Below are 13,662 nucleotides of genomic sequence, written 5' to 3' on the forward strand. Positions count from 1 at the left end.
CTATAGTGATCACTGAGACACCGCGTACCTCACACCTCCCTGTAATTATACTATAGTGATCACTGAGACACCGCGTACCTCACACCTCCCTGTAATTATACTATAGTGATCACTGAGACACCTCGTACCTCATACCTCCCTGTAATTATACTATAGTTATCACTGAGACACCTCGTACCTCATACCTCCCTGTAATTATACTATAGTGATCACTGAGACACCGTGTACCTCATACCTCCCTGTAATTATACTATAGTTATCACTGAGACACCTCGTACCTCATACCTCCCTGTAATTATACTATAGTGATCACTGAGACACCTCACACCTCCCTGTAATTATACTATAGTGATCACTGAGACACCGTGTACCTCATACCTCCCTCTAATTATACTATAGTGATCACTGAGACACCGTGTACCTCACACCTCCCTGTAATTATACTATAGTGATCACTGAGACACCACGTACCTCACACCTCCCTGTAATTATATTTTAGTGATCACTGAGCCACCTCATACCTCCCTGTAATTATACTATAGTGATCACTGAGACGCCTCGTACCTCACACCTCCCTGTAATTATTCTATAGTGATCACTGAGACACCTCGTACCTCATACCTCCCTGTAATTATACTATAGTGATCACTGAGACACCACGTACCTCATACCTCCCTGTAATTATACTATAGTGATCACTGAGGCACTGTGTACCTCATACCTCCCTGTAATTATACTATAGTGATCACTGAGACACCACGTACCTCACACCTCCCTGTAATTATACTATAGTGATCACTGAGACACCTCATACCTCCCTGTAATTATACTATAGTGATCACTGAGACGCCGCGTACCTCACACCTCCCTGTAATTATACTATAGTTATCACTGAGACACCTCGTACCTCATACCTCCCTGTAATTATAATATAGTGATCACTGAGACACCGTGTACCTCACACCTACCTGTAATTATACTGTAGTGATCACTGAGACACCGTGTACCTCACACCTCCCTGTAATTATAATATAGTGATCACTGAGACACCGTGTACCTCATACCTCCCTGTAATTATACTATAGTTATCACTGAGACACCTCGTACCTCATACTTCCCTGTAATTATACTATAGTGATCACTGAGACACCGTGTACCTCATACCTCCCTCTAATTATACTATAGTGATCACTGAGACACCTCGTACCTCACACCTCCCTGTAATTATATTATAGTGATCACTGAGACTTCGCGTACCTCATACGTCCCTGTAATTATACTATAGTGATCACTGAGACACCGTGTACCTCACACCTCCCTGTAATTATAATATAGTGATCACTGAGACACCGTGTACCTCATACCTCCATGTAATTATACTATAGTGATCACTGAGACACCGCGTACCTCATACCTCCCTGTAATTATACTATAGTGATCACTGAGACACCTCGTACCTCATACCTCCCTGTAATTATACAATAGTGATCACTGAGACACCTCGTACCTCATACCTCCCTGTAATTATACTATAGAGATCACTGAGACACCGCGTACCTCATACCTCCCTGTGATTATACAATAGTGATCACTGAGACACCGCGTACCTCATACCTCCCTGTAATTATACTATAGTGATCACTGAGACACCTCGTACCTCATACCTCCCTGTAATTATACAATAGTGATCACTGAGACACCTCGTACCTCATACCTACCTGTAATTATACTATAGTGATCACTGAGACACCGTGTACCTCATACCTCCGTATAATTATACTATAGTGATCACTGAGACACCGTGTACCTCATACCTCCCTGTAATTATACTATAGTGATCACTGAGACACCTTGTACCGCATACCTCCCTGTAATTATACTATAGTGATCACTGAGACACCTTGTACCTCATACCTCCCTGTAATTATACTAGAGTGATCACTGAGACACCGCGTACCTCATACCTCCCTGTAATTATACTAGTGATCACTGAGACACCGTGTACCTCACACCTCCCTGTAATTATACTATAGTGATCACAGAGACACCGTGTACCTCACACCTCCCTGTAATTATACTATAGTGATCACTGAGACACCTCATACCTCCCTATAATGATACTATAGTGATCACTGAGACACCGTGTACCTCACACCTCCCTGTAATTATACTATAGTGATCACTGAGACATCGCGTACCTCATACCTCCCTGTAATTATACTATAGTGATCACTGAGACATCGCGTACCTCATACCTCCCTGTAATTATATTATAGTGATCACTGAGACACCTCGTACCTCACACCTACCTGTAATTATACTATAGTGATCACTGAGACACCGTGTACCTCATACCTCCCTGTAATTATACTATAGTGATCACTGAGACACCGTGTACCTCATACCTCCCTGTAATTATACTATAGTTATCACTGAGACACCGTGTACCTCACACCTCCCTGTAATTATACTATAGTGATCACTGAGACACCACGTACCTCACACCTCCCTGTAATTATACTATAGTGATCACTGAGACACCGCGTACCTCATACCTCCCTGTAATTATACTATAGCGATCACTGAGACACCACGTACCTCATACCTCCCTGTAATTATATTATACTGATCACTGAGACACCGTGTACCTCATACCTCCCTGTAATTATACTATAGTGATCACTGAGACACCACGTACCTCATACCTCCCTGTAATTATACTATAGTGATCACTGAGACACCTCGTACCTCATACCTCCCTGTAATTATACTATAGTGATCACTGAGACACCTCGTACCTCACACCTCCCTGTAATTATACTATAGTGATCACTGAGACACCACGTACCTCATACCTCCCTGTAATTATATTATAGTGATCACTGAGACACCTCGTACCTCCCTGTAATTATACTATAGTGATCACTGAGACACCGCGTACCTCCCTGTAATTATACTATAGTGATCACTGAGACACCGCGTACCTCACACCTCCCTGTAATTATACTATAGTGATCACTGAGACACCTTGTACCTCACACCTCCCTGTTATTATACTATAGTGATCACTGAGACATCGCGTACCCCATACCTCCCTGTAATTATACTATAGTGATCACTGAGACACCACGTACCTCATACCTCCCTGTAATTATACTATAGTGATCACTGAGACACCGCGTACCTCATACCTCCCTGTAATTATACTATAGAGATCACTGAGACACCTCGTACCTCACACCTCCCTGTAATTATACTATAGAGATCACTGAGACACCTCGTACCTCACACCTCCCTGTAATTATACTATAGTGATCACTGAGACACCGCGTACCTCACACCTCCCTGTAATTATACTATAGTGATCACTGAGACACCTCGTACCTCATACCTCCCTGTAATTATACTATAGTGATCACTGAGACACCTCGTACCTCACACCTCCCTGTAATTATACTATAGTGATCACTGAGACACCTCGTACCTCATACCTCCCTGTAATTATACTATAGTGATCACTGAGACACCGCGTACCTCACACCTCCCTGTAATTATACTATAGTGATCACTGAGACACCTCGTACCTCCCTGTAATTATACTATAGTGATCACAGACACCTCGTACCTCACACCTCCCTGTAATTATACTATAGTGATCACTGAGACACCTCACACCTCCCTGTAATTATACTATAGTGATCACAGACACCTCGTACCTCATACCTCCCTGTAATTATACTATAGTGATCACTGAGACACCTCGTACCTCATAGCTCCCTCTAATTATACTATAGTTATCACTGAGACACCGTGTACCTCATACCTCCCTGTAATTATACTATAGTGATCACTGAGACGCCTCGTACCTCACACCTCCCTGTAATTATACTATAGTGATCACTGAGACACTGCGTACCTTATACCTCCCTGTAATTATACTATAGTGATCACTGAGACACCTCGTACCTCACACCTCCCTGTAATTATACTATAGTGATCACTGAGACACCGTGTACCTCATACCTCCCTCTAATTATACTATAGTTATCACTGAGACACCGTGTACCTCATACCTCCCTGTAATTATACTATAGTGATCACTGAGACGCCTCGTACCTCACACCTCCCTGTAATTATACTATAGTGATCACTGAGACACCGCGTACCTTATACCTCCCTGTAATTATACTATAGTGATCACTGAGACACCTCGTACCTCACACCTCCCTGTAATTATACTATAGTAATCAGTGAGACACCTCGTACCTCACACCTCCCTGTAATTATATTATAGTGATCACTGAGACACCGTGTACCTCATACCTCCCTGTAATTATACTATAGTGATCACTGAGACACCGTGTACCTCATACCTCCCTGTAATTATACTATAGTCATCACTGAGACACCGCGTACCTCATACCTCCCTGTAATTATATTTTAGTGATCACTGACACCTCGTACCTCACACCTCCCTGTAATTATATTATAGTGATCACTGAGACACCTCGTACCTCATACCTCCCTGTAATTATACTATAGTGATCACTGAGACACCTTGTACCTCCCTGTAATTATACTATAGTGATCACTGAGACACCTTGTACCTCACACCTCCCTGTAATTATACTATAGTGATCACTGAGACACCGTGTACCTCATACCTCCCTGTAATTATACTATAGTGATCTCTGAGACACCGTGTACCTCATACCTCACTGTAATTATACTATAGTGATCTCTGAGACACCGCGTACCTCATACCTCCCTGTAATTATACTATAGTGATCACTGAGACACCTCAAACCTCACACCTCCCTGTAATTATACTATAGTGATCACTGAGACACCGTGTACCTCATACCTCCCTGTAATTATACTATAGTGATCACTGAGACACCGTGTACCTCACACCTCCCTGTAATTATACTATAGTGATCACTGAGACACCTCATACCTCACACCTCCCTGTAATTATACTATACTGATCACTGAGACACCGCGTACCTCATACCTCCCTGTAATTATACTATAGTGATCACTGAGACACCTCAAACCTCACACCTCCCTGTAATTATACTATAGTAATCACTGAGACACCTCATACCTCCCTGTAATTATACTATAGTGATCACTGAGACACCGTGTACCTCATACCTCCCTGTAATTATACTATAGTGATCACTGAGACACCGTGTACCTCATACCTCCCTGTAATTATACTATAGTGATCACTGAGACAACTCATACCTCATACCTCCCTGTAATTATACTATAGTGATTACTGAGACACCGTGTACCTCATACCTCCCTCTAATTATACTATAGTTATCACTGAGACACCGTGTACCTCGTACCTCCCTGTAATTATACTATAGTGATCACTGAGACACCGTGTACCTCATACCTCCCTGTAATTATACTATAGTCATCACTGAGACACCGTGTACCTCACACCTCCCTGTAATTATACTATAGTGATCACTGAGACACCTCGTACCTCACACCTCCCTGTAATTATATTATAGTGATCACTGAAACACCGTGTACCTCATACCTCCCTGTAATTATACTATACTGATCACTGAGACACCTCGTACCTCACACCTCCCTGTAATTATACTATAGTGATCACTGAGACACCGTGTACCTCACACCTCCCTGTAATTATACTATAGTGATCACTGAGACACCGCGTACCTCACACCTCCCTGTAATTATACTATAGTGATCACTGAGACACCACGTACCTCACACCTCCCTGTAATTATACTATAGTGATCACTGAGACACCGTGTACCTCATACCTCCCTGTAATTATACTATAGTGATCACTGAGACACCACGTACCTCACACCTCCCTGTAATTACTCTATAGTGATCACTGAGACACCGCGTACCTCATACCTCCCTGTAATTATACTATAGTGATCACTGAGACACCTCACACCTCCCTGTAATTATACTATAGTGATCACTGAGACACCGTGTACCTCATACCTCCCTGTAATTATACTATAGTGATCACTGAGACACCTCATACCTCCCTGTAATTATACTATAGAGATCACTGAGACACCGTGTACCTCATACCTCCCTGTAATTATACTATAGCGATCACTGAGACACCACGTACCTCATACCTCCCTGTAATTATACTATAGTGATCACTGAGACACCGTGTACCTCATACCTCCCTGTAATTATACTATAGTGATCACTGAGACACCTCATACCTCACCTCCCTGTAATTATTCTATAGTGATCACTGAGACACCTCGTACCTCATACCTCCCTGTAATTATACTATAGTGATCACTGAGACACCGCGTACCTCACACCTCCCTGTAATTATACTATAGTGATCACTGAGACACCGCGTACCTCATACCTCCCTGTAATTATACTATAGTGATCACTGAGACACCGCGTACCTCATACCTCCCTGTAATTATACTATAGTGATCACTGAGACACCGTGTACCTCATACCTCCCTGTAATTATACTATAGTGATCACTGAGACACCGCGTACCTCATACCTCCCTGTAATTATACTATAGTGATCACTGAGACACCGTGTACCTCATACCTCCCTGTAATTATACTATAGTGATCACTGAGACACCGTGTACCCCATACCTCCCTGTAATTACTCTATAGTGATCACTGAGACACCGCGTACCTCATACCTCCCTGTAATTATACTATAGTGATCACTGAGACACCTCACACCTCCCTGTAATTATACTATAGTGATCACTGAGACACCGTGTACCTCATACCTCCCTGTAATTATACTATAGTGATCACTGAGACACCGTGTACCTCATACCTCCCTGTAATTATACTATAGTGATCACTGAGACACCTCATACCTCCCTGTAATTATACTATAGTGATCACTGAGACACCGTGTACCTCATACCTCCCTGTAATTATACTATAGCGATCACTGAGACACCACGTACCTCATACCTCCCTGTAATTATACTATAGTGATCACTGAGACACCGTGTACCTCATACCTCCCTGTAATTATACTATAGTGATCACTGAGACACCTCATACCTCACCTCCCTGTAATTATTCTATAGTGATCACTGAGACACCTCGTACCTCATACCTCCCTGTAATTATACTATAGTGATCACTGAGACACCGCGTACCTCATACCTCCCTGTAATTATACTATAGTGATCACTGAGACACCGTGTACCTCACACCACCCTGTAATTATACTATAGTGATCACTGAGACACCGCGTACCTCACACCTCCCTGTAATTATACTATAGTAATCAGTGAGACACCTCGTACCTCATACCTCCCTGTAATTATTCTATAGTGATCACTGAGACACCTCATACGTCCCTGTAATTATACTATAGTTATCACTGAGACACCGTGTACCTCATACCTCCCTGTAATTATACTATAGTTATCACTGAGACACCGTGTACCTCATACCTCCCTGTAATTATTCTATAGTGATCACTGAGACACCTCGTACCTCATACCTCCCTGTAATTATACTATAGTGATCACTGAGACACCGTGTACCTCATACCTCCCTGTAATTATACTATAGTGATCACTGAGACACCACGTACCTTATACCTCCCTATAATTATACTATACTGATCACTGAGACACCTCGTACCTCATACCTCCCTGTAATTATACTATAGTGATCACTGAGACAGTGTACCTCATACCTCCCTGTAATTATACTATAGTGATCACTGAGACACCTCGTACCTCCCTGTAATTATACTATAGTGATCACTGAGACACCTCGTACCTCACACCTCCCTGTAATTATACTATAGTGATCACTGAGACACCGTGTACCTCATACCTCCCTGTAATTATACTATAGTGATCACTGAGACACCACGTACCTCATACCTCCCTGTAATTATACTATAGTGATCACTGAGGCACTGTGTACCTCATACCTCCCTGTAATTATACTATAGTGATCACTGAGACACCACGTACTTCACACCTCCCTGTAATTATACTATAGTGATCACTGAGACACCTCGTACCTCACACCTCCCTGTAATTATACTATAGTGATCACTGAGACACCTCATACCTCCCTGTAATTATACTATAGTGATCACTGAGACGCCGCGTACCTCACACCTCCCTGTAATTATACTATAGTTATCACTGAGACACCTTGTACCTCATACCTCCCTGTAATTATAATATAGTGATCACTGAGACACCGTGTACCTCACACCTACCTGTAATTATACTGTAGTGATCACTGAGACACCGTGTACCTCATACCTCCCTGTAATTATACTATAGTTATCACTGAGACCGTGTACCTCATACCTCCCTGTAATTATACTATAGTGATCACTGAGACACCTCGTACCTCATACCTCCCTGTAATTATACTATAGTGATCACTGAGACACCTCGTACCTCATACTTCCCTGTAATTATACTATAGTGATCACTGAGACACCGTGTACCTCATACCTCCCTCTAATTATACTATAGTGATCACTGAGACACCTCGTACCTCACACCTCCCTGTAATTATATTATAGTGATCACTGAGACTTCGCGTACCTCATACGTCCCTGTAATTATACTATAGTGATCACTGAGACACCGTGTACCTCACACCTCCCTGTAATTATAATATAGTGATCACTGAGACACCGTGTACCTCATACCTCCATGTAATTATACTATAGTGATCACTGAGACACCGCGTACCTCATACCTCCCTGTAATTATACTATAGTGATCACTGAGACACCTCGTACCTCCCTGTAATTATACAATAGTGATCACTGAGACACCTCGTACCTCATACCTCCCTGTAATTATACTATAGAGATCACTGAGACACCGCGTACCTCATACCGCCCTGTAATTATACAATAGTGATCACTGAGACACCTCGTACCTCATACCTCCCTGTAATTATACTATAGTGATCACTGAGACACCGCGTACCTCATACCTCCCTGTAATTATACTATAGTGATCACTGAGACACCTCGTACCTCATACCTCCCTGTAATTATACAATAGTGATCACTGAGACACCTCGTACCTCATACCTACCTGTAATTATACTATAGTGATCACTGAGACACCGTGTACCTCATACCTCCGTATAATTATACTATAGTGATCACTGAGACACCGTGTACCTCATACCTCCCTGTAATTATACTATAGTGATCACTGAGACACCTTGTACCGCATACCTCCCTGTAATTATACTATAGTGATCACTGAGACACCTTGTACCTCATACCTCCCTGTAATTATACTAGAGTGATCACTGAGACACCGCGTACCTCATACCTCCCTGTAATTATACTAGTGATCACTGAGACACCGTGTACCTCACACCTCCCTGTAATTATACTATAGTGATCACTGAGACACCGCGTACCTCATACCTCCCTGTAATTATACTATAGTGATCACTGAGACACCGTGTACCTCACACCTCCCTGTAATTATACTATAGTGATCACTGAGACACCGTGTACCTCACACCTCCCTGTAATTATACTATAGTGATCACTGAGACACCTCATACCTCCCTATAATGATACTATAGTGATCACTGAGACACCGTGTACCTCACACCTCCCTGTAATTATACTATAGTGATCACTGAGACATCGCGTACCTCATACCTCCCTGTAATTATACTATAGTGATCACTGAGACATCGCGTACCTCATACCTCCCTGTAATTATATTATAGTGATCACTGAGACACCTCGTACCTCACACCTCCCTGTAATTATACTATAGTGATCACTGAGACACCGTGTACCTCATACCTCCCTGTAATTATACTATAGTGATCACTGAGACACCGTGTACCTCATACCTCCCTGTAATTATACTATAGTTATCACTGAGACACCGTGTACCTCACACCTCCCTGTAATTATACTATAGTGATCACTGAGACACCACGTACCTCACACCTCCCTGTAATTATACTATAGTGATCACTGAGACACCGCGTACCTCATACCTCCCTGTAATTATACTATAGCGATCACTGAGACACCACGTACCTCATACCTCCCTGTAATTATATTATACTGATCACTGAGACACCGTGTACCTCATACCTCCCTGTAATTATACTATAGTGATCACTGAGACACCACGTACCTCATACCTCCCTGTAATTATACTATAGTGATCACTGAGACACCTCGTACCTCATACCTCCCTGTAATTATACTATAGTGATCACTGAGACACCTCGTACCTCACACCTCCCTGTAATTATACTATAGTGATCACTGAGACACCACGTACCTCATACCTCCCTGTAATTATATTATAGTGATCACTGAGACACCTCGTACCTCCCTGTAATTATACTATAGTGATCACTGAGACACCTCATACCTCCCTATAATGATACTATAGTGATCACTGAGACACCGTGTACCTCATACCTCCCTGTAATTATACTATAGTGATCACTGAGACACCGCATAACTCATACCTCCCTGTAATTATACTATAGTGATCACTGAGACACCGCGTACCTCCCTGTAATTATACTATAGTGATCACTGAGACACCTCGTACCTCACACCTCCCTGTAATTATACTATAGTTATCACTGAGACACCTCGTACCTCATACCTCCCTGTAATTATACTATAGTGATCACTGAGACACCTTGTACCTCACACCTCCCTGTTATTATACTATAGTGATCACTGAGACATCGCGTACCCCATACCTCCCTGTAATTATACTATAGTGATCACTGAGACACCACGTACCTCATACCTCCCTGTAATTATACTATAGTGATCACTGAGACACCGCGTACCTCATACCTCCCTGTAATTATACTATAGAGATCACTGAGACACCTCGTACCTCACACCTCCCTGTAATTATACTATAGAGATCACTGAGACACCTCGTACCTCACACCTCCCTGTAATTATACTATAGTGATCACTGAGACACCGCGTACCTCACACCTCCCTGTAATTATACTATAGTGATCACTGAGACACCTCGTACCTCATACCTCCCTGTAATTATACTATAGTGATCACTGAGACACCTCGTACCTCACACCTCCCTGTAATTATACTATAGTGATCACTGAGACACCTCGTACCTCATACCTCATACCATATAAAGTAATACTCTCACATACCTTTAACTTGTCATATGGCTTATATATACATTTTTCCAGATAGAGGCACCACATATATTATACCTCTTTGTTGTCAGATCTTTCCCCATAATAATAATAATGAGATGCTGCAGAGAGGCACCGTGTACCTCATACCTCCATCATTTTTCACAGCTAGTGGGAGGCACGGGGTATTTCATATTACTGTATGAAGCCCACCGCGAGGTACCACTGACCTCCTTACAGCCGGAGAGAGGCACTGTGCACCTCGTACCTCCCCATCACTTGTTCAGATGCCTGTGGGTCTCGTGTCCTCTTTCTTGCTGCACCTCGTACCTCAATTACCGGATTGTCCGTATGCGGCTTTAGTATCGGGCGGAGTGAATCCTTCGTATGCTCGCTGTGTTGTCTTTGCGTTTTGTGACATTTGCGCTGTGTCTCGTGGTCTTATGGGGGGATCATTGGCGCCTGCTCGTGGCGTGTGACTGTTAAGGTGATGGCCAGAGGGGCCCAGGTAAATACAGGTGGGGCGGCGGTTGTGACCCTCAGACCTGTAGGAGGCAGCGGTGAGTCATGTGCGCGCCTCACGTGTCTCCACCGTTCCTGCCAGTCACTCAGGTTAAAGATCAACCAACGACGAAGTCAACACAACGCAGCCGGCGACGCACACCGGAGCTACCGGCGGACGGGCGAAGATGAGGCACCACAGGTGAGGACAGAACCAACACTGCTACATCAACCACAGGGGTCAGAACAGGATACAGTCTATAGTGTGATTATATACAGGACAGGTGTAGAGGATACTGTCTATAGTGTGATTATATACAGGACGGGTGTACAGGATACAGTCTATAGTGTGATTATATACAGGACGGGTGTACGGGATACAGTCTATAGTGTGATTATATACAGGACAGGTGTACAGGATAAGTCTATAGTGTGATTATATACAGGACGGGTGTACAGGATACAGTCTATAGTGTGATTATATACAGGACAGGTGTAGGGGATACAGTCTATAGTGTGATTATATACAGGACGGGTGTACAGGATACAGTCTATAGTGTGATTATATACAGGACGGGTGTACAGGATACAGTCTATAGTGTGATTATATACAGGACGGGTGTACAGGATACAGTCTATAGTGTGATTATATACAGGACGGGTGTACAGGATACAGTCTATAGTGTGATTATATACAGGACGGGTGTACAGGATACAGTCTATAGTGTGATTATATACAGGACGGGTGTACGGGATACAGTCTATAGTGTGATTATATACAGGACGGGTGTACAGGATACAGTCTATAGTGTGATTATATACAGGACGGGTGTACGGGATACAGTCTATAGTGTGATTATATACAGGACGGGTGTACGGGATACAGTCTATAGTGTGATTATATACAGGACGGGTGTACAGGATACAGTCTATAGTGTGATTATATACAGGACGGGTGTACGGGATACAGTCTATAGTGTGATTATATACAGGACGGGTGTACAGGATACAGTCTATAGTGTGATTATATACAGGACGGGTGTACAGGATACAGTCTATAGTGTGATTATATACAGGACGGGTGTACAGGATACAGTCTATAGTGTGATTATATACAGGACAGGTGTAGAGGATACTGTCTATAGTGTGATTATATACAGGACGGGTGTACAGGATACAGTCTATAGTGTGATTATATACAGGACGGGTGTACGGGATACAGTCTATAGTGTGATTATATACAGGACAGGTGTAGAGGATACAGTCTATAGTGTGATTATATACAGGACAGGTGTAGAGGATACTGTCTATAGTGTGATTATATACAGGACGGGTGTACAGGATACAGTCTATAGTGTGATTATATACAGGACGGGTGTACGGGATACAGTCTATAGTGTGATTATATACAGGACAGGTGTACAGGATACAGTCTATAGTGTGATTATATACAGGACAGGTGTACAGGATACAGTCTATAGTGTGATTATATACAGGACGGGTGTACGGGATACAGTCTATAGTGTGATTATATACAGGACGGGTGTAGAGGATACAGTCTATAGTGTGATTATATACAGGACGGGTGTACAGGATACAGTCTATAGTGTGATTATATACAGGACAGGTGTAGGGGATACAGTCTATAGTGTGATTATATACAGGACGGGTGTACGGGATACAGTCTATAGTGTGATTATATACAGGACGGGTGTACGGGATACAGTCTATAGTGTGATTATATACAGGACGGGTGTAGAGGATACTGTCTATAGTGTGATTATATACAGGACGGGTGTACGGGATACAGTCTATAGTGTGATTATATACAGGACAGGTGTAGAGGATACTGTCTATAGTGTGATTATATACAGGACGGGTGTACGGGATACAGTCTATAGTGTTATTATATACAGGACAGGTGTAGAGGATACAGTCTATAGTGTGATTATATACAGGACGGGTGTACGGGATACAGTCT

The 13,662-nt window shown here is 42.7% G+C and overlaps 1 protein-coding gene across 1 annotated transcript in view; it reads left to right on the plus strand.

The window, feature by feature from the left end:
• Nucleotides 1–11,798: 11,798 nt before the first annotated feature.
• LOC142662356 (tyrosine-protein kinase STYK1-like) overlaps nt 11,799–13,662 on the plus strand; it is a 60,332-nt gene continuing 58,468 nt past the window's right edge. Inside the window, exon 1 of the mRNA XM_075840581.1 lies at nt 11,799–11,883. The gene's annotated coding sequence lies outside the window, so the exon portion shown is untranslated. The remainder of the gene's footprint in view (nt 11,884–13,662) is intronic.

The sequence above is a fragment of the Rhinoderma darwinii genome, chromosome 10 (genome assembly GCF_050947455.1).
Source record: "Rhinoderma darwinii isolate aRhiDar2 chromosome 10, aRhiDar2.hap1, whole genome shotgun sequence".
NCBI lineage: Eukaryota > Metazoa > Chordata > Amphibia > Anura > Rhinodermatidae > Rhinoderma > Rhinoderma darwinii.